Source organism: Eucyclogobius newberryi, unplaced genomic scaffold (assembly GCF_026437365.1).
Source record: "Eucyclogobius newberryi isolate DKJ021-1_F unplaced genomic scaffold, fEucNew1.0.hap1 SCAF_333, whole genome shotgun sequence".
Taxonomy (NCBI): domain Eukaryota; kingdom Metazoa; phylum Chordata; class Actinopteri; order Gobiiformes; family Gobiidae; genus Eucyclogobius; species Eucyclogobius newberryi.
In genome coordinates this window covers 56,634-84,618 of record NW_027315983.1, presented here as the reverse complement: position 1 = coordinate 84,618, position 27,985 = coordinate 56,634, and the positions used below count along the sequence as shown (strand labels likewise).

The 27,985-nt window shown below is 47.1% G+C and overlaps 12 non-coding genes across 12 annotated transcripts; all 12 read right to left on the bottom strand.

Annotated features, from left to right (window-relative positions):
* Positions 1-1,798: 1,798 nt before the first annotated feature.
* On the bottom strand, positions 1,799-1,870 carry trnae-cuc (transfer RNA glutamic acid (anticodon CUC)). The gene has a single exon. It is a non-coding gene; the product is annotated as a tRNA-Glu (tRNA).
* A 695-nt stretch (positions 1,871-2,565) lies between these two features.
* On the bottom strand, positions 2,566-2,637 carry trnam-cau (transfer RNA methionine (anticodon CAU)). Its single transcript has one exon. It is a non-coding gene; the product is annotated as a tRNA-Met (tRNA).
* Positions 2,638-3,685: 1,048 nt separating this feature from the next.
* trnae-cuc (transfer RNA glutamic acid (anticodon CUC)) lies at positions 3,686-3,757 on the bottom strand. The gene has a single exon. It is a non-coding gene; the product is annotated as a tRNA-Glu (tRNA).
* A 2,582-nt stretch (positions 3,758-6,339) lies between these two features.
* Positions 6,340-6,411, bottom strand: trnam-cau (transfer RNA methionine (anticodon CAU)). The gene has a single exon. It is a non-coding gene; the product is annotated as a tRNA-Met (tRNA).
* A 1,048-nt stretch (positions 6,412-7,459) lies between these two features.
* trnae-cuc (transfer RNA glutamic acid (anticodon CUC)) lies at positions 7,460-7,531 on the bottom strand. The gene has a single exon. It is a non-coding gene; the product is annotated as a tRNA-Glu (tRNA).
* A 2,582-nt stretch (positions 7,532-10,113) lies between these two features.
* On the bottom strand, positions 10,114-10,185 carry trnam-cau (transfer RNA methionine (anticodon CAU)). Its single transcript has one exon. It is a non-coding gene; the product is annotated as a tRNA-Met (tRNA).
* Positions 10,186-11,233: 1,048 nt separating this feature from the next.
* Positions 11,234-11,305, bottom strand: trnae-cuc (transfer RNA glutamic acid (anticodon CUC)). The gene has a single exon. It is a non-coding gene; the product is annotated as a tRNA-Glu (tRNA).
* Positions 11,306-12,000: 695 nt separating this feature from the next.
* trnam-cau (transfer RNA methionine (anticodon CAU)) lies at positions 12,001-12,072 on the bottom strand. The gene has a single exon. It is a non-coding gene; the product is annotated as a tRNA-Met (tRNA).
* A 1,048-nt stretch (positions 12,073-13,120) lies between these two features.
* Positions 13,121-13,192, bottom strand: trnae-cuc (transfer RNA glutamic acid (anticodon CUC)). Its single transcript has one exon. It is a non-coding gene; the product is annotated as a tRNA-Glu (tRNA).
* A 695-nt stretch (positions 13,193-13,887) lies between these two features.
* Positions 13,888-13,959, bottom strand: trnam-cau (transfer RNA methionine (anticodon CAU)). The gene has a single exon. It is a non-coding gene; the product is annotated as a tRNA-Met (tRNA).
* Positions 13,960-15,007: 1,048 nt separating this feature from the next.
* trnae-cuc (transfer RNA glutamic acid (anticodon CUC)) lies at positions 15,008-15,079 on the bottom strand. The gene has a single exon. It is a non-coding gene; the product is annotated as a tRNA-Glu (tRNA).
* A 696-nt stretch (positions 15,080-15,775) lies between these two features.
* trnam-cau (transfer RNA methionine (anticodon CAU)) lies at positions 15,776-15,847 on the bottom strand. Its single transcript has one exon. It is a non-coding gene; the product is annotated as a tRNA-Met (tRNA).
* Between the last annotated feature and the right edge of the window lie 12,138 nt (positions 15,848-27,985).

Here is a 27,985-nt window from a genome sequence, read left to right as displayed (position 1 = left end):
ACTGCCTCCGGCAGCCGAGTTCGGGGCCCGGTGAGGGCTCCAGGCTCCAGGGGCTCCGACCCGGAGCCTCCGACCCGCAGAAGGTGCTCCCTGGCCGGGCAAAGTCTGGCCGTGTGCGGGGTGGATGATCCCTGCTCCGCCTCACGCGAGTTCGAGACCGGCTGGGTGCCCTTTTATCCATGAGGCACTGCACTGCCTCCGGCAGCCGAGTTCGGGGCCCGGTGAGGGCTCCAGGCTCCAGGGGCTCCGACCCGGAGCCTCCGACCCGCAGAAGGTGCTCCCTGGCCGGGCAAAGTCTGGCCGTGTGCGGGGTGGATGATCCCTGCTCCGCCTCACGCGAGTTCGAGACCGGCTGGGTGCCCTTTTATCCAAGAATCAACTGGAGTGTGGAGCTTCTACGGGCCTCCAGGGGCACTGCCGACCCAGAGCTGTGCCCCGGCTTCAGTTCTCTGTATCTCAGGAAGTTTTTTATTTATACATTTATTTCATCCATAATCTCTGGCGCCTAAAGGGTTATATAAAAGTGCTGCTCGATTAAATGGAAGGTGGAACTGGGAGCTCGTGCTGAAACTCAGCTTCCATCATCTATATCGGCATCAGTTGAGAATAAACCTACACTTTGCTGACTAGCTTGGTTAATCCTGATTAGAAAAGCCATCAATGCAAAGTAACACATTATAGCAGAGGATGGTTTCTATCCATCGACCTCTGGGTTATGGGCCCAGCACGCTTCCGCTGCGCAACTCTGCTGAGTGCTCTCCTTCGATGGGACTTGAACCTAAAATACCTGGTTTAGGGGGCCAGTGCATTATACCTACGGGGCTATACACATCTAAATGACTCAAATTGCTTCAAAATGTGTTATCTAGATTCAAAGGTAATGCAGAACTGGGATCTTGCACAGAAGCGCTGTGCTCTACCACTGAGCTACATCCCCATCTACTGCCTGTCATGATTTTTTTCCAAGCAAGGTTTGGAGACAACACCTTTCCCTTTGTGCCATGAACAGACTACTGAATGGCGCTGCAGGGGACTGAACCCAGGATTTCCTACATGCCCTTGATCTGAAAGAAATGCTGAGAAATGAAACATGCTGGTTTATAAAATGGAACGAAAGCTTGAAAGTTGTGCTCCCAAACAGACGTTGCTGACAGGATTCAATTCCAGTTGACAGAAATCCTAACCACTAGAGCATATGGGAAATGTAAGAATCAAGTGTAAAAGATTGAAGTGTAACATAAGCCTCATGGATGTTGGAGAGGTTAAGGAACAGTGCTCAGTTGGGGCACCAGCTTTTAAGCAAGCATTTTTACTATCTAAAAGTGCTTGGTTCTGCATGTAATGGAAAGAAGCCCACTCTACGTGCAACAAATCTCGTGATTTGTATTTTGCTTTTGCTAAATATAAGTATTTCTTGATATTGAATACAGTTCATTTTGCTCTCAAATTTGAGATATTGTTTTGTTTCAAATAAAGCATTTGACTGAGTGCATGAAAACATTTTGGGTAAGAAGCACTATCTGGCCATTCTGAGTTTGTGTTAGATCCCCACTAGATATTCTGGCCGAGTGGTCTAAGGAGCTAGATTTAGGTTCGTGTCCCTGTGAAGGGATGCATTCAAATCCAACCACTGTTAGACTGCATAGAAAAGATAAAGGTCGATTACTAGATATTAAAGCTGCGCCCAAATGCGTGATATTTTTCTATGCCTCGCTGGACACCAATTAAAGGTTTTTACACTTGTTTTCACAACATGTCCTGTGCGTAATGTGGATACAAGTCTTCCAAGAGCAGGATATTCCCATACCGGGAGTTGAACCCGGGCCACCTGGGTGAGAACCAGGAATCCTAACCGCTAGACCATATGGGAAGGATTACAAACCAACTGATTGAATTATAAAGTAGACCTCAGTGATGTTTGAGAGTTGAGGAACAGTCCAAACAGTGCATATTTGGGGAATCAGCTTGTTAGCAAGCATTTTTAATCCAATCTAAAAGTGTTTGATTCTGCATGTAATTGAAAGAAGCCCATTCTAAATGGAAAAAGTCTCGTGATTTGTATGTTGCTTGTCGTTCAGCCAATAAGACCATGGACCTGAAATCCACAATACGGGATTTTGGAGGCTATTGTCCTGTGCATTATAATTATGGGGTTTTGTACACCTAATAGAGTCAAATTGCTTCAAAATGTGTAACCATAGTCCTTTTTTGACCTACATCTTGTTGGTTCAGCATGAGTATGCAATTTTACTAGGTGCTGATTGCTGGACCATTATCTTAAAGACAAGAGAGTTACTTAAACATAGCGTTGACTTTGATTACTTGTGAAGTAACATAGTCTTGAAAGAGTTCCTTCTCAGCTATTTTTTCCCCCAAAAAAGAAATGACAATGTAGGATGGATTAAATAAAATACTGCTCAATTAAATGGAAGGTGGAACTGGGAGCTCGCGCTGAAACTCAGCTTCCATCATCTATATCGGCATCAGTTGAGAATAAACCTACACTTTGCTGACTAGCTTGGTTAATCCTGATTAGAAAAAACATCAGTGCAAATAAACACATTCTAGCAGAGGATGGTTTCGATCCATCGACCTCTGGGTTATGGGCCCAGCACGCTTCCGCTGCGCCACTCTGCTGAGTGCTCTCCTTCGATGGGACTTGAACGTAAAATACCTGGTTTAGGGGGCCAGTGCATTATACCTACGGGGCTATATACATCTAAATGACTCAAATTGCTTCAAAATGTGTTATCTAGATTCAAAGGTAATGCAGAACTGGGATCTTGCACAGAAGCACTTTGCTCTACCACTGAGCTACATCCCCATCTACTGCCTGTCATGATTTTTTTCCAAGCAAGGTTTGGAGACAACACCTTTCCCTTTGTGCCATGAACAGACTACTGAATGGTGCTGCAGGGGACTGAACCCAGGATTTCCTACATGCCCTTGATCTGAAAGAAATGCTGAGAAATGAAACATGCTGGTTTATAAAATGGAACGAAAGCTTGAAAGTTGTGCTCCCAAACAGACGTTGCTGACAGGATTCAATTCCAGTTGACAGAAATCCTAACCACTAGAGCATATGGGAAATGTAAGAATCAAGTGTAAAAGATTGAAGTGTAACATAAGCCTCATGGCTGTTGGAGAGGTTAAGGAACAGTGCTCAGTTGGGGCACCAGCTTTTAAGCAAGCATTTTTACTATCTAAAAGTGCTTGGTTCTGCATGTAATGGAAAGAAGCCCACTCTACGTGCAACAAATCTCGTGATTTGTATTTTGCTTTTGCTAAATAGAAGTATTTCTTGATATTGAATACAGTTCATTTTGCTCTCAAATTTGAGATATTGTTTTGTTTCAAACAAAGCATTTGACTGAGTGCATGAAAACATTTTGGGTAAGAAGCACTATCTGGCCATTCTGAGTTTGTGTTGGATCCCCACTAGATATTCTGGCCGAGTGGTCTAAGGAGCTAGATTTAGGTTCGTGTCCCTGTGAAGGGATGCATTCAAATCCAACCACTGTTAGACTGCATGGAAAAGCTAAAGGTCGATTACTAGATATTAAAGCTGCGCCCAAATGCGTGATATTTTTCTATGCCTCGCTGGACACCAATTAACGGTTTTTACACTTGTTTTCACAACATGTCCTGTGCGTAATGTGGATACAAGTCTTCCAAGAGCAGGATATTCCCATACCGGGAGTTGAACCCAGGCCACCTGGGTGAGAACCAGGAATCCTAACCGCTAGACCATATGGGAAGGATTACAAACCAACTGATTGAATTATAAAGTAGACCTCAGTGATGTTTGAGAGTTGAGGAACAGTCCAAACAGTGCATATTTGGGGAATCAGCTTGTTAGCAAGCATTTTTAATCCAATCTAAAAGTGTTTGATTCTGCATGTAATTGAAAGAAGCCCATTCTAAATGGAAAAAGTCTCGTGATTTGTATGTTGCTTGTCGTTCAGCCAATAAGACCATGGACCTGAAATCCACAATACGGGATTTTGGAGGCTATTGTCCTGTGCATTATAATTATGGGGTTTTGTACACCTAATAGACTCAAATTGCTTCAAAATGTGTAACCATAGTCCTTTTTTGACCTACATCTTGTTGGTTCAGCATGAGTATGCAATTTTACTAGGTGCTGATTGCTGGACCATTATCTTAAAGACAAGAGAGTTACTTAAACATAGCGTTGACTTTGATTACTTGTGAAGTAACATAGTCTTGAAAGAGTTCCTTCTCAGCTATTTTTTCCCCCAAAAAAGAAATGACAATGTAGGATGGATTAAATAAAATACTGCTCAATTAAATGGAAGGTGGAACTGGGAGCTCGCGCTGAAACTCAGCTTCAATCATCTATATCGGCATCAGTTGAGAATAAACCTACACTTTGCTGACTAGCTTGGTTAATCCTGATTAGAAAAAACATCAGTGCAAATAAACACATTCTAGCAGAGGATGATTTCGATCCATCGACCTCTGGGTTATGGGCCCAGCACGCTTCCGCTGCGCCACTCTGCTGAGTGCTCTCCTTCGATGGGACTTGAACTTAAAATACCTGGTTTAGGGGGCCAGTGCATTATACGTACGGGGCTATATACATCTAAATGACTCAAATTGCTTCAAAATGTGTTATCTAGATTCAAAGGTAATGCAGAACTGGGATCTTGCACAGAAGCACTTTGCTCTACCACTGAGCTACATCCCCATCTACTGCCTGTCATGATTTTTTTCCAAGCAAGGTTTGGAGACAACACCTTTCCCTTTGTGCCATGAACAGACTACTGAATGGTGCTGCAGGGGACTGAACCCAGGATTTCCTACATGCCCTTGATCTGAAAGAAATGCTGAGAAATGAAACATGCTGGTTTATAAAATGGAACGAAAGCTTGAAAGTTGTGCTCCCAAACAGACGTTGCTGACAGGATTCAATTCCAGTTGACAGAAATCCTAACCACTAGAGCATATGGGAAATGTAAGAATCAAGTGTAAAAGATTGAAGTGTAACATAAGCCTCATGGATGTTGGAGAGGTTAAGGAACAGTGCTCAGTTGGGGCACCAGCTTTTAAGCAAGCATTTTTACTATCTAAAAGTGCTTGGTTCTGCATGTAATGGAAAGAAGCCCACTCTACGTGCAACAAATCTCGTGATTTGTATTTTGCTTTTGCTAAATAGAAGTATTTCTTGATATTGAATACAGTTCATTTTGCTCTCAAATTTGAGATATTGTTTTGTTTCAAACAAAGCATTTGACTGAGTGCATGAAAACATTTTGGGTAAGAAGCACTATCTGGCCATTCTGAGTTTGTGTTGGATCCCCACTAGATATTCTGGCCGAGTGGTCTAAGGGGCTAGATTTAGGTTCGTGTAACTGTGAAGTGATGCATTCAAATCCAACCACTGTTAGACTGCATGGAAAAGCTAAAGGTCGATTACTAGATATTAAAGCTGCGCCCAAATGCGTGATATTTTTCTATGCCTCGCTGGACACCAATTAAAGGTTTTTACACTTGTTTTCACAACATGTCCTGTGCGTAATGTGGATACAAGTCTTCCAAGAGCAGGATATTCCCATACCAGGAGTTGAACCCGGGCCACCTGGGTGAGAACCAGGAATCCTAACCGCTAGACCATAGGGGAAGGATTACAAACCAACTGATTGAATTATAAAGTAGACCTCAGTGATGTTTGAGAGTTGAGGAACAGTCCAAACAGTGCATATTTGGGGAATCAGCTTGTTAGCAAGCATTTTTAATCCAATCTAAAAGTGTTTGATTCTGCATGTAATTGAAAGAAGCCCATTCTAAATGGAAAAAGTCTCGTGATTTGTATGTTGCTTGTCGTTCAGCCAATAAGACCATGGACCTGAAATCCACAATACGGGATTTTGGAGGCTATTGTCCTGTGCATTATAATTATGGGGTTTTGTACACCTAATAGACTCAAATTGCTTCAAAATGTGTAACCATAGTCCTTTTTTGACCTACATCTTGTTGGTTCAGCATGAGTATGCAATTTTACTAGGTGCTGATTGCTGGACCATTATCTTAAAGACAAGAGAGTTACTTAAACATAGCGTTGACTTTGATTACTTGTGAAGTAACATAGTCTTGAAAGAGTTCCTTCTCAGCTATTTTTTCCCCCAAAAAAGAAATGACAATGTAGGATGGATTAAATAAAATACTGCTCAATTAAATGGAAGGTGGAAATGGGAGCTCGCGCTGAAACTCAGCTTCAATCATCTATATCGGCATCAGTTGAGAATAAACCTACACTTTGCTGACTAGCTTGGTTAATCCTGATTAGAAAAAACATCAGTGCAAATAAACACATTCTAGCAGAGGATGGTTTCGATCCATCGACCTCTGGGTTATGGGCCCAGCACGCTTCCGCTGCGCCACTCTGCTGAGTGCTCTCCTTCGATGGGACTTGAACGTAAAATACCTGGTTTAGGGGGCCAGTGCATTATACCTACGGGGCTAAATACATCTAAATGACTCAAATTGCTTCAAAATGTGTTATCTAGATTCAAAGGTAATGCAGAACTGGGCTCTTGCACAGAAGCACTTTGCTCTACCACTGAGCTACATCCCCATCTACTGCCTGTCATGATTTTTTTCCAAGCAAGGTTTGGAGACAACACCTTTCCCTTTGTGCCATGAACAGACTACTGAATGGTGCTGCAGGGGACTGAACCCAGGATTTCCTACATGCCCTTGATCTGAAAGAAATGCTGAGAAATGAAACATGCTGGTTTATAAAATGGAACGAAAGCTTGAAAGTTGTGCTCCCAAACAGACGTTGCTGACAGGATTCAATTCCAGTTGACAGAAATCCTAACCACTAGAGCATATGGGAAATGTAAGAATCAAGTGTAAAAGATTGAAGTGTAACATAAGCCTCATGGCTGTTGGAGAGGTTAAGGAACAGTGCTCAGTTGGGGCACCAGCTTTTAAGCAAGCATTTTTACTATCTAAAAGTGCTTGGTTCTGCATGTAATGGAAAGAAGCCCACTCTACGTGCAACAAATCTCGTGATTTGTATTTTGCTTTTGCTAAATAGAAGTATTTCTTGATATTGAATACAGTTCATTTTGCTCTCAAATTTGAGATATTGTTTTGTTTCAAACAAAGCATTTGACTGAGTGCATGAAAACATTTTGGGTAAGAAGCACTATCTGGCCATTCTGAGTTTGTGTTGGATCCCCACTAGATATTCTGGCCGAGTGGTCTAAGGAGCTAGATTTAGGTTCGTGTCCCTGTGAAGGGATGCATTCAAATCCAACCACTGTTAGACTGCATGGAAAAGCTAAAGGTCGATTACTAGATATTAAAGCTGCGCCCAAATGCGTGATATTTTTCTATGCCTCGCTGGACACCAATTAACGGTTTTTACACTTGTTTTCACAACATGTCCTGTGCGTAATGTGGATACAAGTCTTCCAAGAGCAGGATATTCCCATACCGGGAGTTGAACCCGGGCCACCTGGGTGAGAACCAGGAATCCTAACCGCTAGACCATATGGGAAGGATTACAAACCAGCTGATTGAATTATAAAGTAGACCTCAGTGATGTTTGAGAGTTGAGGAACAGTCCAAACAGTGCATATTTGGGGAATCAGCTTGTTAGCAAGCATTTTTAATCCAATCTAAAAGTGTTTGATTCTGCATGTAATTGAAAGAAGCCCATTCTAAATGGAAAAAGTCTCGTGATTTGTATGTTGCTTGTCGTTCAGCCAATAAGACCATGGACCTGAAATCCACAATACGGGATTTTGGAGGCTATTGTCCTGTGCATTATAATTATGGGGTTTTGTACACCTAATAGACTCAAATTGCTTCAAAATGTGTAACCATAGTCCTTTTTTGACCTACATCTTGTTGGTTCAGCATGAGTATGCAATTTTACTAGGTGCTGATTGCTGGACCATTATCTTAAAGACAAGAGAGTTACTTAAACATAGCGTTGACTTTGATTACTTGTGAAGTAACATAGTCTTGAAAGAGTTCCTTCTCAGCTATTTTTTCCCCCAAAAAAGAAATGACAATGTAGGATGGATTAAATAAAATACTGCTCAATTAAATGGAAGGTGGAACTGGGAGCTCGCGCTGAAACTCAGCTTCAATCATCTATATCGGCATCAGTTGAGAATAAACCTACACTTTGCTGACTAGCTTGGTTAATCCTGATTAGAAAAAACATCAGTGCAAATAAACACATTCTAGCAGAGGATGATTTCGATCCATCGACCTCTGGGTTATGGGCCCAGCACGCTTCCGCTGCGCCACTCTGCTGAGTGCTCTCCTTCGATGGGACTTGAACGTAAAATACCTGGTTTAGGGGGCCAGTGCATTATACGTACGGGGCTATATACATCTAAATGACTCAAATTGCTTCAAAATGTGTTATCTAGATTCAAAGGTAATGCAGAACTGGGATCTTGCACAGAAGCACTTTGCTCTACCACTGAGCTACATCCCCATCTACTGCCTGTCATGATTTTTTTCCAAGCAAGGTTTGGAGACAACACCTTTCCCTTTGTGCCATGAACAGACTACTGAATGGTGCTGCAGGGGACTGAACCCAGGATTTCCTACATGCCCTTGATCTGAAAGAAATGCTGAGAAATGAAACATGCTGGTTTATAAAATGGAACGAAAGCTTGAAAGTTGTGCTCCCAAACAGACGTTGCTGACAGGATTCAATTCCAGTTGACAGAAATCCTAACCACTAGAGCATATGGGAAATGTAAGAATCAAGTGTAAAAGATTGAAGTGTAACATAAGCCTCATGGATGTTGGAGAGGTTAAGGAACAGTGCTCAGTTGGGGCACCAGCTTTTAAGCAAGCATTTTTACTATCTAAAAGTGCTTGGTTCTGCATGTAATGGAAAGAAGCCCACTCTACGTGCAACAAATCTCGTGATTTGTATTTTGCTTTTGCTAAATAGAAGTATTTCTTGATATTGAATACAGTTCATTTTGCTCTCAAATTTGAGATATTGTTTTGTTTCAAACAAAGCATTTGACTGAGTGCATGAAAACATTTTGGGTAAGAAGCACTATCTGGCCATTCTGAGTTTGTGTTGGATCCCCACTAGATATTCTGGCCGAGTGGTCTAAGGGGCTAGATTTAGGTTCGTGTCCCTGTGAAGTGATGCATTCAAATCCAACCACTGTTAGACTGCATGGAAAAGCTAAAGGTCGATTACTAGATATTAAAGCTGCGCCCAAATGCGTGATATTTTTCTATGCCTCGCTGGACACCAATTAAAGGTTTTTACACTTGTTTTCACAACATGTCCTGTGCGTAATGTGGATACAAGTCTTCCAAGAGCAGGATATTCCCATACCAGGAGTTGAACCCGGGCCACCTGGGTGAGAACCAGGAATCCTAACCGCTAGACCATAGGGGAAGGATTACAAACCAACTGATTGAATTATAAAGTAGACCTCAGTGATGTTTGAGAGTTGAGGAACAGTCCAAACAGTGCATATTTGGGGAATCAGCTTGTTAGCAAGCATTTTTAATCCAATCTAAAAGTGTTTGATTCTGCATGTAATTGAAAGAAGCCCATTCTAAATGGAAAAAGTCTCGTGATTTGTATGTTGCTTGTCGTTCAGCCAATAAGACCATGGACCTGAAATCCACAATACGGGATTTTGGAGGCTATTGTCCTGTGCATTATAATTATGGGGTTTTGTACACCTAATAGACTCAAATTGCTTCAAAATGTGTAACCATAGTCCTTTTTTGACCTACATCTTGTTGGTTCAGCATGAGTATGCAATTTTACTAGGTGCTGATTGCTGGACCATTATCTTAAAGACAAGAGAGTTACTTAAACATAGCGTTGACTTTGATTACTTGTGAAGTAACATAGTCTTGAAAGAGTTCCTTCTCAGCTATTTTTTCCCCCAAAAAAGAAATGACAATGTAGGATGGATTAAATAAAATACTGCTCAATTAAATGGAAGGTGGAAATGGGAGCTCGCGCTGAAACTCAGCTTCAATCATCTATATCGGCATCAGTTGAGAATAAACCTACACTTTGCTGACTAGCTTGGTTAATCCTGATTAGAAAAAACATCAGTGCAAATAAACACATTCTAGCAGAGGATGGTTTCGATCCATCGACCTCTGGGTTATGGGCCCAGCACGCTTCCGCTGCGCCACTCTGCTGAGTGCTCTCCTTCGATTGGACTTGAACGTAAAATACCTGGTTTAGGGGGCCAGTGCATTATACCTACGGGGCTATATACATCTAAATGACTCAAATTGCTTCAAAATGTGTTATCTAGATTCAAAGGTAATGCAGAACTGGGATCTTGCACAGAAGCACTTTGCTCTACCACTGAGCTACATCCCCATCTACTGCCTGTCATGATTTTTTTCCAAGCAAGGTTTGGAGACAACACCTTTCCCTTTGTGCCATGAACAGACTACTGAATGGTGCTGCAGGGGACTGAACCCAGGATTTCCTACATGCCCTTGATCTGAAAGAAATGCTGAGAAATGAAACATGCTGGTTTATAAAATGGAACGAAAGCTTGAAAGTTGTGCTCCCAAACAGACGTTGCTGACAGGATTCAATTCCAGTTGACAGAAATCCTAACCACTAGAGCATATGGGAAATGTAAGAATCAAGTGTAAAAGATTGAAGTGTAACATAAGCCTCATGGATGTTGGAGAGGTTAAGGAACAGTGCTCAGTTGGGGCACCAGCTTTTAAGCAAGCATTTTTACTATCTAAAAGTGCTTGGTTCTGCATGTAATGGAAAGAAGCCCACTCTACGTGCAACAAATCTCGTGATTTGTATTTTGCTTTTGCTAAATAGAAGTATTTCTTGATATTGAATACAGTTCATTTTGCTCTCAAATTTGAGATATTGTTTTGTTTCAAACAAAGCATTTGACTGAGTGCATGAAAACATTTTGGGTAAGAAGCACTATCTGGCCATTCTGAGTTTGTGTTGGATCCCCACTAGATATTCTGGCCGAGTGGTCTAAGGAGCTAGATTTAGGTTCGTGTCCCTGTGAAGGGATGCATTCAAATCCAACCACTGTTAGACTGCATGGAAAGGCTAAAGGTCGATTACTAGATATTAAAGCTGCGCCCAAATGCGTGATATTTTTCTATGCCTCGCTGGACACCAATTAAAGGTTTTTACACTTGTTTTCACAACATGTCCTGTGCGTAATGTGGATACAAGTCTTCCAAGAGCAGGATATTCCCATACCGGGAGTTGAACCCGGGCCACCTGGGTGAGAACCAGGAATCCTAACCGCTAGACCATATGGGAAGGATTACAAACCAACTGATTGAATTATAAAGTAGACCTCAGTGATGTTTGAGAGTTGAGGAACAGTCCAAACAGTGCATATTTGGGGAATCAGCTTGTTAGCAAGCATTTTTAATCCAATCTAAAAGTGTTTGATTCTGCATGTAATTGAAAGAAGCCCATTCTAAATGGAAAAAGTCTCGTGATTTGTATGTTGCTTGTCGTTCAGCCAATAAGACCATGGACCTGAAATCCACAATACGGGATTTTGGAGGCTATTGTCCTGTGCATTATAATTATGGGGTTTTGTACACCTAATAGACTCAAATTGCTTCAAAATGTGTAACCATAGTCCTTTTTTGACCTACATCTTGTTGGTTCAGCATGAGTATGCAATTTTACTAGGTGGTGATTGCTGGACCATTATCTTAAAGACAAGAGAATTACTTAAACATAGCGTTGACTTTGATTACTTGTGAAGTAACATAGTCTTGAAAGAGTTCCTTCTCAGCTATTTTTTCCCCCAAAAAAGAAATGACAATGTAGGATGGATTAAATAAAATACTGCTCAATTAAATGGAAGGTGGAACTGGGAGCTCGCGCTGAAACTCAGCTTCAATCATCTATATCGGCATCAGTTGAGAATAAACCTACACTTTGCTGACTAGCTTGGTTAATCCTGATTAGAAAAAACATCAGTGCAAACAAACACATTCTAGCAGAGGATGGTTTCGATCCATCGACCTCTGGGTTATGGGCCCAGCACGCTTCCGCTGCGCCACTCTGCTGAGTGCTCTCCTTCGATGGGACTTGAACGTAAAATACCTGGTTTAGGGGGCCAGTGCATTATACCTACGGGGCTATATAGATCTAAATGACTCAAATTGCTTCAAAATGTGTTATCTAGATTCAAAGGTAATGCAGAACTGGGATCTTGCACAGAAGCACTGAGCTCTACCACTGAACTACATCCCCATCTACTGCCTGTCATGATTTTTTTCCAAGCAAGGTTTGGAGACAACACCTTTCCCTTTGTGCCATGAACAGACTACTGAATGGCGCTGCAGGGGACTGAACCCAGGATTTCCTACATGCCCTTGATCTGAAAGAAATGCTGAGAAATGAAACATGCTGGTTTATAAAATGGAACGAAAGCTTGAAAGTTGTGCTCCCAAACAGACGTTGCTGACAGGATTCAATTCCAGTTGACAGAAATCCTAACCACTAGAGCATATGGGAAATGTAAGAATCAAGTGTAAAAGATTGAAGTGTAACATAAGCCTCATGGATGTTGGAGAGGTTAAGGAACAGTGCTCAGTTGGGGCACCAGCTTTTAAGCAAGCATTTTTACTATCTAAAAGTGCTTGGTTCTGCATGTAATGGAAAGAAGCCCACTCTACGTGCAACAAATCTCGTGATTTGTATTTTGCTTTTGCTAAATAGAAGTATTTCTTGATATTGAATACAGTTCATTTTGCTCTCAAATTTGAGATATTGTTTTGTTTCAAACAAAGCATTTGACTGAGTGCATGAAAACATTTTGGGTAAGAAGCACTATCTGGCCATTCTGAGTTTGTGTTGGATCCCCACTAGATATTCTGGCCGAGTGGTCTAAGGAGCTAGATTTAGGTTCGTGCCCCTGTGAAGGGATGCATTCAAATCCAACCACTGTTAGACTGCATGGAAAGGCTAAAGGTCGATTACTAGATATTAAATCTGCGCCCAAATGCGTGATATTTTTCTATGCCTCGCTGGACACCAATTAAAGGTTTTTACACTTGTTTTCACAACATGTCCTGTGCGTAATGTGGATACAAGTCTTCCAAGAGCAGGATATTCCCATACCGGGAGTTGAACCCGGGCTACCTGGGTGAGAACCAGGAATCCTAACCGCTAGACCATATGGGAAGGATTACAAACCAACTGATTGAATTATAAAGTAGACCTCAGTGATGTTTGAGAGTTGAGGAACAGTCCAAACAGTGCATATTTGGGGAATCAGCTTGTTAGCAAGCATTTTTAATCCAATCTAAAAGTGTTTGATTCTGCATGTAATTGAAAGAAGCCCATTCTAAATGGAAAAAGTCTCGTGATTTGTATGTTGCTTGTCGTTCAGCCAATAAGACCATGGACCTGAAATCCACAATACGGGATTTTGGAGGCTATTGTCCTGTGCATTATAATTATGGGGTTTTGTACACCTAATAGACTCAAATTGCTTCAAAATGTGTAACCATAGTCCTTTTTTAACCTACATCTTGTTGGTTCAGCATGAGTATGCAATTTTACTAGGTGCTGATTGCTGGACCATTATCTTAAAGACAAGAGAGTTACTTAAACATAGCGTTGACTTTGATTACTTGTGAAGTAACATAGTCTTGAAAGAGTTCCTTCTCAGCTATTTTTTCCCCCAAAAAAGAAATGACAATGTAGGATGGATTAAATAAAATACTGCTCAATTAAATGGAAGGTGGAACTGGGAGCTCGCGCTGAAACTCAGCTTCAATCATCTATATCGGCATCAGTTGAGAATAAACCTACACTTTGCTGACTAGCTTGGTTAATCCTGATTAGAAAAAACATCAGTGCAAATAAACACATTCTAGCAGAGGATGGTTTCGATCCATCGACCTCTGGGTTATGGGCCCAGCACGCTTCCGCTGCGCCACTCTGCTGAGTGCTCTCCTTCGATGGGACTTGAACCTAAAATACCTGGTTTAGGGGGCCAGTGCATTATATCTACGGGGCTATATACATCTAAATGACTCAAATTGCTTCAAAATGTGTTATCTAGATTCAAAGGTAATGCAGAACTGGGATCTTGCACAGAAGCACTGTGCTCTACCACTGAGCTACATCCCCATCTACTGCCTGTCATGATTTTTTTCCAAGCAAGGTTTGGAGACAACACCTTTCCCTTTGTGCCATGAACAGACTACTGAATGGTGCTGCAGGGGACTGAACCCAGGATTTCCTATATGCCCTTGATCTGAAAGAAATGCTGAGAAATGAAACATGCTGGTTTATAAAATGGAACGAAAGCTTGAAAGTTGTCCTCCCAAACAGACGTTGCTGACAGGATTCAATTCCAGTTGACAGAAATCCTAACCACTAGAGCATATGGGAAATGTAAGAATCAAGTGTAAAAGATTGAAGTGTAACATAAGCCTCATGGATGTTGGAGAGGTTAAGGAACAGTGCTCAGTTGGGGCACCAGCTTTTAAGCAAGCATTTTTACTATCTAAAAGTGCTTGGTTCTGCATGTAATGGAAAGAAGCCCACTCTACGTGCAACAAATCTCGTGATTTGTATTTTGCTTTTGCTAAATAGAAGTATTTCTTGATATTGAATACAGTTCATTTTGCTCTCAAATTTGAGATATTGTTTTGTTTCAAACAAAGCATTTGACTGAGTGCATGAAAACATTTTGGGTAAGAAGCACTATCTGGCCATTCTGAGTTTGTGTTGGATCCCCACTAGATATTCTGGCCGAGTGGTCTAAGGGGCTAGATTTAGGTTCGTGTCCCTGTGAAGTGATGCATTCAAATCCAACCACTGTTAGACTGCATGGAAAAGCTAAAGGTCGATTACTAGATATTAAAGCTGCGCCCAAATGCGTGATATTTTTCTATGCCTCGCTGGACACCAATTAAAGGTTTTTACACTTGTTTTCACAACATGTCCTGTGCGTAATGTGGATACAAGTCTTCCAAGAGCAGGATATTCCCATACCAGGAGTTGAACCCGGGCCACCTGGGTGAGAACCAGGAATCCTAACCGCTAGACCATATGGGAAGGATTACAAACCAACTGATTGAATTATAAAGTAGACCTCAGTGATGTTTGAGAGTTGAGGAACAGTCCAAACAGTGCATATTTGGGGAATCAGCTTGTTAGCAAGCATTTTTAATCCAATCTAAAAGTGTTTGATTCTGCATGTAATTGAAAGAAGCCCATTCTAAATGGAAAAAGTCTCGTGATTTGTATGTTGCTTGTCGTTCAGCCAATAAGACCATGGACCTGAAATCCACAATACGGGATTTTGGAGGCTATTGTCCTGTGCATTATAATTATGGGGTTTTGTACACCTAATAGACTCAAATTGCTTCAAAATGTGTAACCATAGTCCTTTTTTGACCTACATCTTGTTGGTTCAGCATGAGTATGCAATTTTACTAGGTGCTGATTGCTGGACCATTATCTTAAAGACAAGAGAGTTACTTAAACATAGCGTTGACTTTGATTACTTGTGAAGTAACATAGTCTTGAAAGAGTTCCTTCTCAGCTATTTTTTCCCCCAAAAAAGAAATGACAATGTAGGATGGATTAAATAAAATACTGCTCAATTAAATGGAAGGTGGAAATGGGAGCTCGCGCTGAAACTCAGCTTCAATCATCTATATCGGCATCAGTTGAGAATAAACCTACACTTTGCTGACTAGCTTGGTTAATCCTGATTAGAAAAAAACATCAGCGCAAATAAACACATTCTAGCAGAGGATGGTTTCGATCCATCGACCTCTGGGTTATGGGCCCAGCACGCTTCCGCTGCGCCACTCTGCTGAGTGCTCTCCTTCGATGGGACTTGAACGTAAAATACCTGGTTTAGGGGGCCAGTGCATTATACCTTCGGGGCTATATACATCTAAATGACTCAAATTGCTTCAAAATGTGTTATCTAGATTCAAAGGTAATGCAGAACTGGGATCTTGCACAGAAGCACTTTGCTCTACCACTGAGCTACATCCCCATCTACTGCCTGTCATGATTTTTTTCCAAGCAAGGTTTGGAGACAACACCTTTCCCTTTGTGCCATGAACAGACTACTGAATGGTGCTGCAGGGGACTGAACCCAGGATTTCCTACATGCCCTTGATCTGAAAGAAATGCTGAGAAATGAAACATGCTGGTTTATAAAATGGAACGAAAGCTTGAAAGTTGTGCTCCCAAACAGACGTTGCTGACAGGATTCAATTCCAGTTGACAGAAATCCTAACCACTAGAGCATATGGGAAATGTAAGAATCAAGTGTAAAAGATTGAAGTGTAACATAAGCCTCATGGATGTTGGAGAGGTTAAGGAACAGTGCTCAGTTGGGGCACCAGCTTTTAAGCAAGCATTTTTACTATCTAAAAGTGCTTGGTTCTGCATGTAATGGAAAGAAGCCCACTCTACGTGCAACAAATCTCGTGATTTGTATTTTGCTTTTGCTAAATAGAAGTATTTCTTGATATTGAATACAGTTCATTTTGCTCTCAAATTTGAGATATTGTTTTGTTTCAAACAAAGCATTTGACTGAGTGCATGAAAACATTTTGGGTAAGAAGCACTATCTGGCCATTCTGAGTTTGTGTTGGATCCCCACTAGATATTCTGGCCGAGTGGTCTAAGGAGCTAGATTTAGGTTCGTGTCCCTGTGAAGGGATGCATTCAAATCCAACCACTGTTAGACTGCATGGAAAGGCTAAAGGTCGATTACTAGATATTAACCCTTTAAGCGCCAAAGTCGCAGAAATGCAACTTTACCGTATAAGGAAATTAATGAAATAATAGTAGAAAATGAATCACTTCAGTCATTGGTCGGTTCGGTGCAACTTCCCTTTATTAGCCAGGTATGATCCAGGGCAGATCCGGTAAGGAAAAAAATGGCTGGAGGAAGTACACGTGGCATGCAATTTACAGCAGATTCTGACTCTGAAGGGTATTATCTCCCCGAGAGTGACGATGGATTTCCAAGTGGAGATGAAGGGACTTCGAAACAACGGACAGGTGCAAAGGACAGACGGAGGCGAGGAACCAGTGGAACCAGTGGCTGCAGTAAAACTTGCCCGGTGGATGAGAGCTGGGACATGCTGAGAGAGGTCGAGGTATTTGAGGCATGGATCAAACCTTTTGAAGACCCAGTTGGCTACACAGGAGAGATGGATCTGACGGATGCTAATCCATTTGATATTCTGTCACTCTTTCTGACCGATCAGTTTTGGACTTTCATTACTGATGAGACAAATAGATATGCACATCAGTGTATGGCACCTATGATTCTGAAGCCACATTCAAGATTTCTTGAGTGGTATGATGTATCAGTCACCGAAATGAAAGCTTTCTTCGCTTTGCATCTCTCCATGGGCCTTGTTGAGAAACCTGAAATCGAGGATTACTGGGGAACATTTTGGCTTACACAAACGCCTGGATTTGGAAATGTAATGTCAAGAAACAGATTTGAAATCATTCTTTCGTTCTTTCATTTTGTCAACAATAATGATTATGTGAGAACAGGCGAGCCCGGGCACGATAAACTGTTCAAAGTCCGCCCAATAATAGATTTGATTATTCCCAAATTTGCAGCAGTTTACAGTCCAATCAAGGAGCTTTCTTTAGATGAAATGACAATAGCTTTCAAGGGGAGATCTTCACTAAAATGTTACTCTCCGAATAAACCTGACAAATATGGCTATAGAGTGTATGCCCTGAGTGAAAGCTGTTCAGGGTATGTTTTGCGCTGGTCAATGCACACTGGACAGTACAAAAATAATGCAAGCAACATCAGTGCAACACACGCAGTTGTCCGTGAGTTGGTTTCTCCCTTTACGGGCAAAGGACACGAGATTTACATGGACAGTTACTATACCTCGCCTGTAATTGCAAATGAATTAGCAGATTTGGAAACTGGACTGTGTGGGACGGTAAGGATTACCAGGTTGGGGATGCCAAAATGCCTTGGTAAAAGTGTCTTACAGCTGAAAAAAGGAGATGACCCAGTTTTTTGCAGAAAGGGAAAACTCCTGGCTTGTGCTTGGCACGATACTAAACGTCTCACCATGTTGTCCACAGTCCATGGAAATGATTGTGTTCAGAGGAGGATCCGATCCAAGACAGATGACACTGGCTTCCGTGACATCAAAAGACCTGTATGTGTCGACCAGTACAACGCCTACATGGGTGGAGTGGACACTGCTGACCAGAGGATGAAGACATACCTCTTTCCACACAGGTCCCGGAAATGGTATCATCGCATATTCAATGCCATTATAAGCATAAGTATTGTCAACTCACACATCATATACACCAAATCCACTCCAGGCCCACACAAACCTTTAAAGGTTTACATTCAGAACATTATTGATGCATTACTGGCTGATCACTCCAAAAAACAAGAAAGGCGCTCAAGACCGGAGGGTGAAATGCCACAGAGACTCACAGAGCGTCATTGGCTTTGTCAAGCAGAGGGACGTCCAGACTGCGCCGTGTGCTCTGACCGCTCTCGTACCAAAGGCAGGCGGCAAACAAAGTACAGGTGCCGTCAGTGTGGCGTTGGCCTCTGTGCGGTTCCATGCAACGAGAGATACCATACGCTAAAAAACTTTAAATGCTGTCATTTGGATATGTAAAAGTGCAGGGTACCTTGACCCTGGATGGACATCTTTTCTGTGATGGCTCTCTCCTTTCTTCACTGCTTTCTCCACAACCTGCCTGGCACCAATGATGGATGTATAAGTTGGAAAAATAAAAAAAATGAAAAAAATACATAATAAATACCGTGTTTGTCATCATTTGGTCAGAACTTGTAATCAGGGCCCGAGTTTGAAGATGTGAGCAAAAGGGGTGAAAATGGGTTAAAATGTGAAAAAACACCAAAATGAGCAAAATGAAATAATCCCCCATCATCAGTGCACAGTTTGCCCCCAGAAAAGCACTCCCCTGGTGCCTGGAGGTGATCTGACCACCAGAATATAGTACCATATACCCCTGCTGGTCTTAGAAAAAAAACCGAGCTTCCAGCCAATAGTATACTATACCCGAGGGACTCTGTCGTTTTTCGGCAATAGTACACTATACCCGAGGGACTCTGTCGTTTTTCGGCAATAGTACACTATACCCGAGGGACTCTGTCGTTTTTCGGCAATAGTACACTATACCCGAGGGACTCTGTCGTTTTTCGGCAATAGTACACTATACCCGAGGGACTCTGTCGTTTTTCCGGGCCGTAGTATGAAGTTGTTAGCAAAAGGGGTGAAAATGGGTTAAAATGTGAAAAAACACCAAAATGAGCAAAATTAAATAATCCCCCATCATCAGTGCACTGTTTGCCCCCAGAAAAGCACTCCAATGGGGCCTGGAGGTGATCTGACCATCAGAGTATAGCACCATATGCCCCTGAGGGACTTAGAGTAAAAACCGAAATAGTACACTATGCCTGAAAAGACTCTGTCGTTTTTCTGCAATAGTACACTATACCCGAGGGACTCTGTCGTTTTTCCGGGCCGTAGTATGAAGTTGTGAGCAAAAGGGGTGAAAATGGGTTAAAATGTGAAAAAACACCAAAATGAGCAAAATGAAATAATCCCCCATCATCAGTGCACTGTTTGCCCCCAGAAAAGCACTCCCCTGGGGCCTGGAGGTGATCTGACCATCATAGTATAGCACCATATGCCCCTGAGGGACTTAGAGTAAAAACCGAAATAGTACACTATACCTGAAAAGACTCTGTCATTTTTCGGCAATAGTACACTATATACCGTTGGACTTAGTCGTTTTTTGGGCTCGTGGGAATAAGCGTTCAGCTCAAAATTCCCGGGCTAAATCACGCTGCTCCCGAGAAATTCTTACGCTGCTCTCACGCGGAATGTGCAAAATGGTAATGCTGGGAGGGAGGGGCGGGCGGTTTTTGAGAATGACGTTTTTCGCAATCGAAACAGGTACATTTCCTGGTTGTGCGGATACCGGGCAAGGAGCTCGTTTGACGGGCACACGAGAACCGCGATCGATGGGCCCCGTTCTGGTTTTATCCAGCTTCCAAGGCTCCTTCACAGCCGTAATGTCAAGTCATGGTTCGGAGGTGCGGAGGTGAGCGTCGGATCACGGAGCCTCTGAATGGAGCCCCGCGCTCCGCGCTCCACCGGGCTCTAAGCGCCGCTCAGACCCGGAATGAGAGGGTCTATTTTCGGCTTGATTTTACCAGACTCCCGGGCACTTCCAGAAGCTTCCTGTTTGCTCTGATTGCTCGGGGCAGAGCACGGTGTCACGCTGACCACGGGCTGTACGCGGAGGTGAGAGCTGGTTGTAAGGCGGATCACGGAGCCTCTGAATGGAGCCCCGCGCTCCGCGCTCCTCCGGGCTCTAAGTGCCGCTCAGACCCGGCATGAGAGGGTCTATTTTCGGCTTGATTTTACCAGACTCCCGGGCACTTCCAGAAGCTTCCTGTTTGCTCTGATTGCTCGGGGCAGAGCATGGTGTCACGCTGACCACGGGCTGTACGCGGAGGTGACCCGCTCCGTGATCTTAGCGCCGCCCAGACCCAGGGCCATCCACCCCGCATACGGCCAGACTTTGCCCGGCCAGGGAGCACCTTCTGCGGGTCGGAGGCTCCGGGTCGGAGCCCCTGGAGCCTGGAGCCCTCACCGGGCCCCGAACTCGGCTGCCGGAGGCAGTGCAGTGCCTCATGGATAAAAGGCACCCAGCCGTCCAACTCGCGTGAGGCGGAGCAGGGATCATCCGTGAATCAACCATGAAAATGGTACAAATCATGGTTCTATGTATACCAGACAAGGAGCTTGGTCTATTGGCACTCAAGACCCGCCATCGTAGGGCCCCGTTCTGGTTTTATCCAGCTTCGAAGGCTCCTGCGCACTGCGGGTTTGTTTACATTTTGCGGCTGTGGTTTGCTCCGGCTAACCTCACGCCGGACACGTTGGAAGCGAGGCCGAGACAGAGGTCCCACCAGGCGCGGGGCTTCAGTCTGACTGGCTTCCCCCGCGCCTGGCCCCTTGTCTCCGGAGATGGGACCGTCACTCACCCCCGCACTGAAGGACGCGCGGCTTGAAGGATGATGGCTGCGCTTAGCCCCTGTGCCAGGGGCTCTGAGCCAGTCCCCTTCAGCTTCAACGCGTCCGGTGGGAACACAGTCCGGGTCCATTGTCACTCACCCCTGCGCAGAAGGACGCGCGGCTTGGAGGATGATGGCTGCGCTTAGCCCCTGGCACAGGGGCTCTGCACCAGTCCCCTTCAGCCTCAACGCGTCCGGTGGAACAACAGTCCAGGCCCTCTGTCACTCACCCCCGCACTGAAGGACGCGCGGCTTGAAGGATGATGGCTGTGCTTAGCCCCTGTGCCAGGGGCTCTGAGCCAGTCCCCTTCAGCCTCAACGCGTCCGGTGGGAACACAGTCCGGGTCCACTGTCACTCACCCCTGCGCAGAAGGACGCGCGACTTGGAGGATGATGGCTGCGCTTAGCCCCTGGCACAGGGGCTCTGCACCAGTCCCCTTCAGCCTCAACGCGTCCGGTGGAACAACAGTCCAGGCCCACTGTCACTCACCCCCGCACTGAAGGACGCGCGGCTTGGAGGATGATGGCTGCGCTTAGCCCCTGTGCCAGGGGCTCTGAGCCAGTCCCCTTCAGCCTCAACGCGTCCGGTGGGAACACAGTCCGGGTCCATTGTCACTCACCCCTGCGCAGAAGGACGCGCGGCTTGGAGGATGATGGCTGCGCTTAGCCCCTGGCACAGGGGCTCTGCACCAGTCCCCTTCAGCCTCAACGCGTCCGGTGGAACAACAGTCCAGGCCCTCTGTCACTCACCCCCGCACTGAAGGACGCGCGGCTTGAAGGATGATGGCTGTGCTTAGCCCCTGTGCCAGGGGCTCTGAGCCAGTCCCCTTCAGCCTCAACGCGTCCGGTGGGAACACAGTCCGGGTCCACTGTCACTCACCCCTGCGCAGAAGGACGCGCGGCTTGGAGGATGATGGCTGCGCTTAGCCCCTGGCACAGGGGCTCTGCACCAGTCCCCTTCAGCCTCAACGCGTCCGGTGGAACAACAGTCCAGGCCCACTGTCACTCACCCCCGCACTGAAGGACGCGCGGCTTGGAGGATGATGGCTGCGCTTAGCCCCTGTTACAGGGGCTCTGCGCCAGTCTCCTTCAGCCTCAACGCGTCCGACGGAACCACAGTCCGAGCCCATTGTCACTCACCCCCGCGCAGCAGGAGGCGCGGCTTGAAGGATGATGGCTGCGCTTAGCCCCTTGGCCCAAGGGCTCTGCGCCAGTCCCCTTCAGCCTCAACGTGTCCGATGGCTCTGCGCGGGGCGGGGGGCAGGGCCGGCGCATATTTTTGGTCCGACTCCGGTCCCTTCCTCGTCTCTGAGTTTGTCAAATGCAGCGCCTGTCCAGGGCTCACTTTGCTATCAACTGGCTGGTCACCGCCATCGTAGGGCCCCGTTCTGGTTTCATCCAGCTTCGAAGGCTCCTGCGCACTGCGGGGTTGTTGGCATTTGTGGTCCTGATTTGCGCTGGCTCACCCTTACGCTGGACACAGCGCCAGATGATATATTTGGTCCGACTCCGGTCCCTTCCTCGTCTCTGAGTTTGTCAAATGCAGCGCCTGTCCAGGGCTCACTTTGCTATCAACTGGCTGGTCACCGCCATCGTAGGGCCCCGTTCTGGTTTCATCCAGCTTCGAAGGCTCCTGCGCACTGCGGGGTTGTTGGCATTTGTGGTCCTGATTTGCGCTGGCTCACCCTTACGCTGGACACAGCGCCAGATGATATATTTGGTCCGACTCCGGTCCCTTCCTCGTCTCTGAGTTTGTCAAATGCAGCGCCTGTCCAGGGCTCACTTTGCTATCAACTGGCTGGTCACCGCCATCGTAGGGCCCCGTTCTGGTTTCATCCAGCTTCGAAGGCTCCTGCGCACTGCGGGGTTGTTGGCATTTGTGGTCCAGAGCCCCGGCTCTAAATTAAACCTGTTACCCTAGTAGGCCGGCCTCCGGGTCCCCCTCTCTTCTTCGGTTATGGAGTACATTGGGCGCGGGGGCAGCCAGTGGAGGGCAAGGGCCCTGCCTCCAAGTGTGGTGTAGGGGACAGGGGAGCCAGGGCCTTGGGGTCCTGGTGCTTTTTATCTTTTAAAGTGGCTCAGAGTACCAAGGGCACGGACTTCCAGGGGGCTGCACCAAGGGTGTGTAGCTCGTGTTGGGGTGCTTAAGTGTGGGTACCCAGGGACGAAAGGTGGGCCGGGGCCGGCGCGAGCCTCTGTGGTGAGTGCTGGGCCGTTCCCTTGGTACTCCAGTCGGAGTACCAAGGGCACGGACTTCCATGGTATAGTACCAAGGGCACGGACCTCCAGGGGGCTGAAACAAGGGTGTGTAGCCCGTGTGGGGGTGCTTAAGTGTGGGTCCCCGGGTTCGAAGGGAGGGCCTGGTCCCCGGTGGTCATCCCCGGAGTCCCAGAGCCTGCAACCCGGGGAAGAGTGGCCCGTCCCCAGACTGAGTTTGGGGGAATGCGGGGTGGCTCTGGAGGGGCTCCAGGGGTTCCAGGGGGTGCTCGGCGGAGGCCATGCCCAGCCAGAGTGGCCCTTCCCCGGGCAGAATCTGGGGAGAGTGGGGAGTGGCTCTGGAGGTGCTCCGGGGGCTCCAGGGGTTCCAGGGGGTGCTCAGTGGGGGCCATGCCCAGCCAGAGTTGCCCTTCCCCGGGGTGAGTCTGGAGGAGTGGGGGGTGGCTCTGGAGGTGCTCCGGGGGCTCCAGGGGGTGCTCAGTGGAGGCCATGCCCAGCCAGAGTGTCCCTTCCCCGGGCAGAGTCTGGAGGAGTGGGGGGTGGCTCTGGAGGTGCTCCGGGGGCTCCAGGGGGTGCTCGGCGGAGGCCATGCCCAGCCAGAGTGGCCCTTCCCCGGGCATAGTCTGGGGAGAGTGGGGGGTGGCTCTGGAGGTGCTCCGGGGGCTCCAGGGGGTGCTCAGTGGAGGCCATGCCCAGCCAGAGTGTCCCTTCCCCGGGCAGAGTCTGGAGGAGTGGGGGGTGGCTCTGGAGGTGCTCCGGGGGCTCCAGGGGTTCCAGGGGGTGCTCAGCGGAGGCCATGCCCAGCCAGAGTGGCCCTTCCCCGGGGTGAGTCTGGGGAGAGTGGGGGGTGGCTCTGGAGGTGCTCCGGGGGCTCCAGGGGGTGCTCAGCGGAGGCCATGCCCAGCCAGAGTGGCCCTTCCCCGGGCAGAGTCTGGAGGAGTGGGGGGTGGCTCTGGAGGTGCTCCGGGGGCTCCAGGGGTTCCAGGGGGTGCTCAGCGGAGGCCATGCCCAGCCAGAGTGGCCCTTCCCCGGGGTGAGTCTGGGGAGAGTGGGGGGTGGCTCTGGAGGTGCTCCGGGGGCTCCAGGGGGTGCTCAGCGGAGGCCATGCCCAGCCAGAGTGGCCCTTCCCCGGGCATAGTCTGGGGAGAGTTGGGGGTGGCTCTGGAGGTGCTCTGGGGGCTCCAGAGGGTGCTCAGTGGAGGCCATGCCCAGCCAGAGTGTCCCTTCCCCGGGCAGAGTCTGGAGGAGTGGGGGGTGGCTCTGGAGGTGCTCCGGGGGCTCCAGGGGGTGCTCGGCGGAGGCCATGCCCAGCCAGAGTGGCCCTTCCCCGGGCATAGTCTGGGGAGAGTGGGGGGTGGCTCTGGAGGTGCTCCGGGGGCTCCAGGGGGTGCTCAGTGGAGGCCATGCCCAGCCAGAGTGTCCCTTCCCCGGGCAGAGTCTGGAGGAGTGGGGGGTGGCTCTGGAGGTGCTCCGGGGGCTCCAGGGGTTCCAGGGGGTGCTCAGTGGGGGCCATGCCCAGCCAGAGTGGCCCTTCCCCGGGCAAAGTCTGGTCGTGTGCGGGGTGGATGATCCCTGCTCCGCCTCACGCGAGTTCGAGACCGGCTGGGTGCCCTTTTATCCATGAGGCACTGCACTGCCTCCGGCAGCCGAGTTCGGGGCCCGGTGAGGGCTCCAGGCTCCAGGGGCTCCGACCCGGAGCCTCCGACCCGCAGAAGGTGCTCCCTGGCCGGGCAAAGTCTGGCCGTGTGCGGGGTGGATGATCCCTGCTCCGCCTCACGCGAGTTCGAGACCGGCTGGGTGCCCTTTTATCCATGAGGCACTGCACTGCCTCCGGCAGCCGAGTTCGGGGCCCGGTGAGGGCTCCAGGCTCCAGGGGCTCCGACCCGGAGCCTCCGACCCGCAGAAGGTGCTCCCTGGCCGGGCAAAGTCTGGCCGTGTGCGGGTGGATGATCCCTGCTCCGCCTCACGCGAGTTCGAGACCGGCTGGGTGCCCTTTTATCCATGAGGCACTGCACTTCCTCCGGCAGCCGAGTTCGGGGCCCGGTGAGGGCTCCAGGCTCCAGGGGCTCCGACCCGGAGCCTCCGACCCGCAGAAGGTGCTCCCTGGCCGGGCAAAGTCTGGCCGTGTGCGGGGTGGATGATCCCTGCTCCGCCTCACGCGAGTTCGAGACCGGCTGGGTGCCCTTTTATCCATGAGGCACTGCACTGCCTCCGGCAGCCGAGTTCGGGGCCCGGTGAGGGCTCCAGGCTCCAGGGGCTCCGACCCGGAGCCTCCGACCCGCAGAAGGTGCTCCCTGGCCGGGCAAAGTCTGGCCGTGTGCGGGGTGGATGATCCCTGCTCCGCCTCACGCGAGTTCGAGACCGGCTGGGTGCCCTTTTATCCATGAGGCACTGCACTTCCTCCGGCAGCCGAGTTCGGGGCCCGGTGAGGGCTCCAGGCTCCAGGGGCTCCGACCCGGAGCCTCCGACCCGCAGAAGGTGCTCCCTGGCCGGGCAAAGTCTGGCCGTGTGCGGGGTGGATGATCCCTGCTCCGCCTCACGCGAGTTCGAGACCGGCTGGGTGCCCTTTTATCCAAGAATCAACTGGAGTGTGGAGCTTCTACGGGCCTCCAGGGGCACTGCCGACCCAGAGCTGTGCCCCGGCTTCAGTTCTCTGTATCTCAGGAAGTTTTTTATTTATACATTTATTTCATCCATAATCTCTGGCGCCTAAAGGGTTATCAGTCCTTGGGGCTTGGGGCTAGGCTTGGCGTTTGTCAAATATTTATTTATTTTTGTCCACCTTTATTTACAAAAAATACAGAAGATGGCAGCAGATGATAAGGTATTGAAACCAAAAACTCTGTATTCTAACCCTTTAAGCGCCAAAGTCGCAGAAATGCAACTTTACCGTACAAGGAAATTAATGAAATAATAGTAGAAAATGAATCACTTCAGTCATTGGTCGGTTCGGTGCAACTTCCCTTTATTAGCCAGGTATGATCCAGGGCAGATCCGGTAAGGAAAAAAATGGCTGGAGGAAGTACACGTGGCATGCAATTTACAGCAGATTCTGACTCTGAAGGGTATTATCTCCCCGAGAGTGACGATGGATTTCCAAGTGGAGATGAAGGGACTTCGAAACAACGGACAGGTGCAAAGGACAGACGGAGGCGAGGAACCAGTGGAACCAGTGGCTGCAGTAAAACTTGCCCGGTGGATGAGAGCTGGGACATGCTGAGAGAGGTCGAGGTATTTGAGGCATGGATCAAACCTTTTGAAGACCCAGTTGGCTACACAGGAGAGATGGATCTGACGGATGCTAATCCATTTGATATTCTGTCACTCTTTCTGACCGATCAGTTTTGGACTTTCATTACTGATGAGACAAATAGATATGCACATCAGTGTATGGCACCTATGATTCTGAAGCCACATTCAAGATTTCTTGAGTGGTATGATGTATCAGTCACCGAAATGAAAGCTTTCTTCGCTTTGCATCTCTCCATGGGCCTTGTTGAGAAACCTGAAATCGAGGATTACTGGGGAACATTTTGGCTTACACAAACGCCTGGATTTGGAAATGTAATGTCAAGAAACAGATTTGAAATCATTCTTTCGTTCTTTCATTTTGTCAACAATAATGATTATGTGAGAACAGGCGAGCCCGGGCACAATAAACTGTTCAAAGTCCGCCCAATAATAGATTTGATTATTCCCAAATTTGCAGCAGTTTACAGTCCAATCAAGGAGCTTTCTTTAGATGAAATGACAATAGCTTTCAAGGGGAGATCTTCACTAAAATGTTACTCTCCGAATAAACCTGACAAATATGGCTATAGAGTGTATGCCCTGAGTGAAAGCTGTTCAGGGTATGTTTTGCGCTGGTCAATGCACACTGGACAGTACAAAAATAATGCAAGCAACATCAGTGCAACACACGCAGTTGTCCGTGAGTTGGTTTCTCCCTTTACGGGCAAAGGACACGAGATTTACATGGACAGTTACTATACCTCGCCTGTAATTGCAAATGAATTAGCAGATTTGGAAACTGGACTGTGTGGGACGGTAAGGATTACCAGGTTGGGGATGCCAAAATGCCTTGGTAAAAGTGTCTTACAGCTGAAAAAAGGAGATGACCCAGTTTTTTGCAGAAAGGGAAAACTCCTGGCTTGTGCTTGGCACGATACTAAACGTCTCACCATGTTGTCCACAGTCCATGGAAATGATTGTGTTCAGAGGAGGATCCGATCCAAGACAGATGACACTGGCTTCCGTGACATCAAAAGACCTGTATGTGTCGACCAGTACAACGCCTACATGGGTGGAGTGGACACTGCTGACCAGAGGATGAAGACATACCTCTTTCCACACAGGTCCCGGAAATGGTATCATCGCATATTCAATGCCATTATAAGCATAAGTATTGTCAACTCACACATCATATACACCAAATCCACTCCAGGCCCACACAAACCTTTAAAGGTTTACATTCAGAACATTATTGATGCATTACTGGCTGATCACTCCAAAAAACAAGAAAGGCGCTCAAGACCGGAGGGTGAAATGCCACAGAGACTCACAGAGCGTCATTGGCTTTGTCAAGCAGAGGGACGTCCAGACTGCGCCGTGTGCTCTGACCGCTCTCGTACCAAAGGCAGGCGGCAAACAAAGTACAGGTG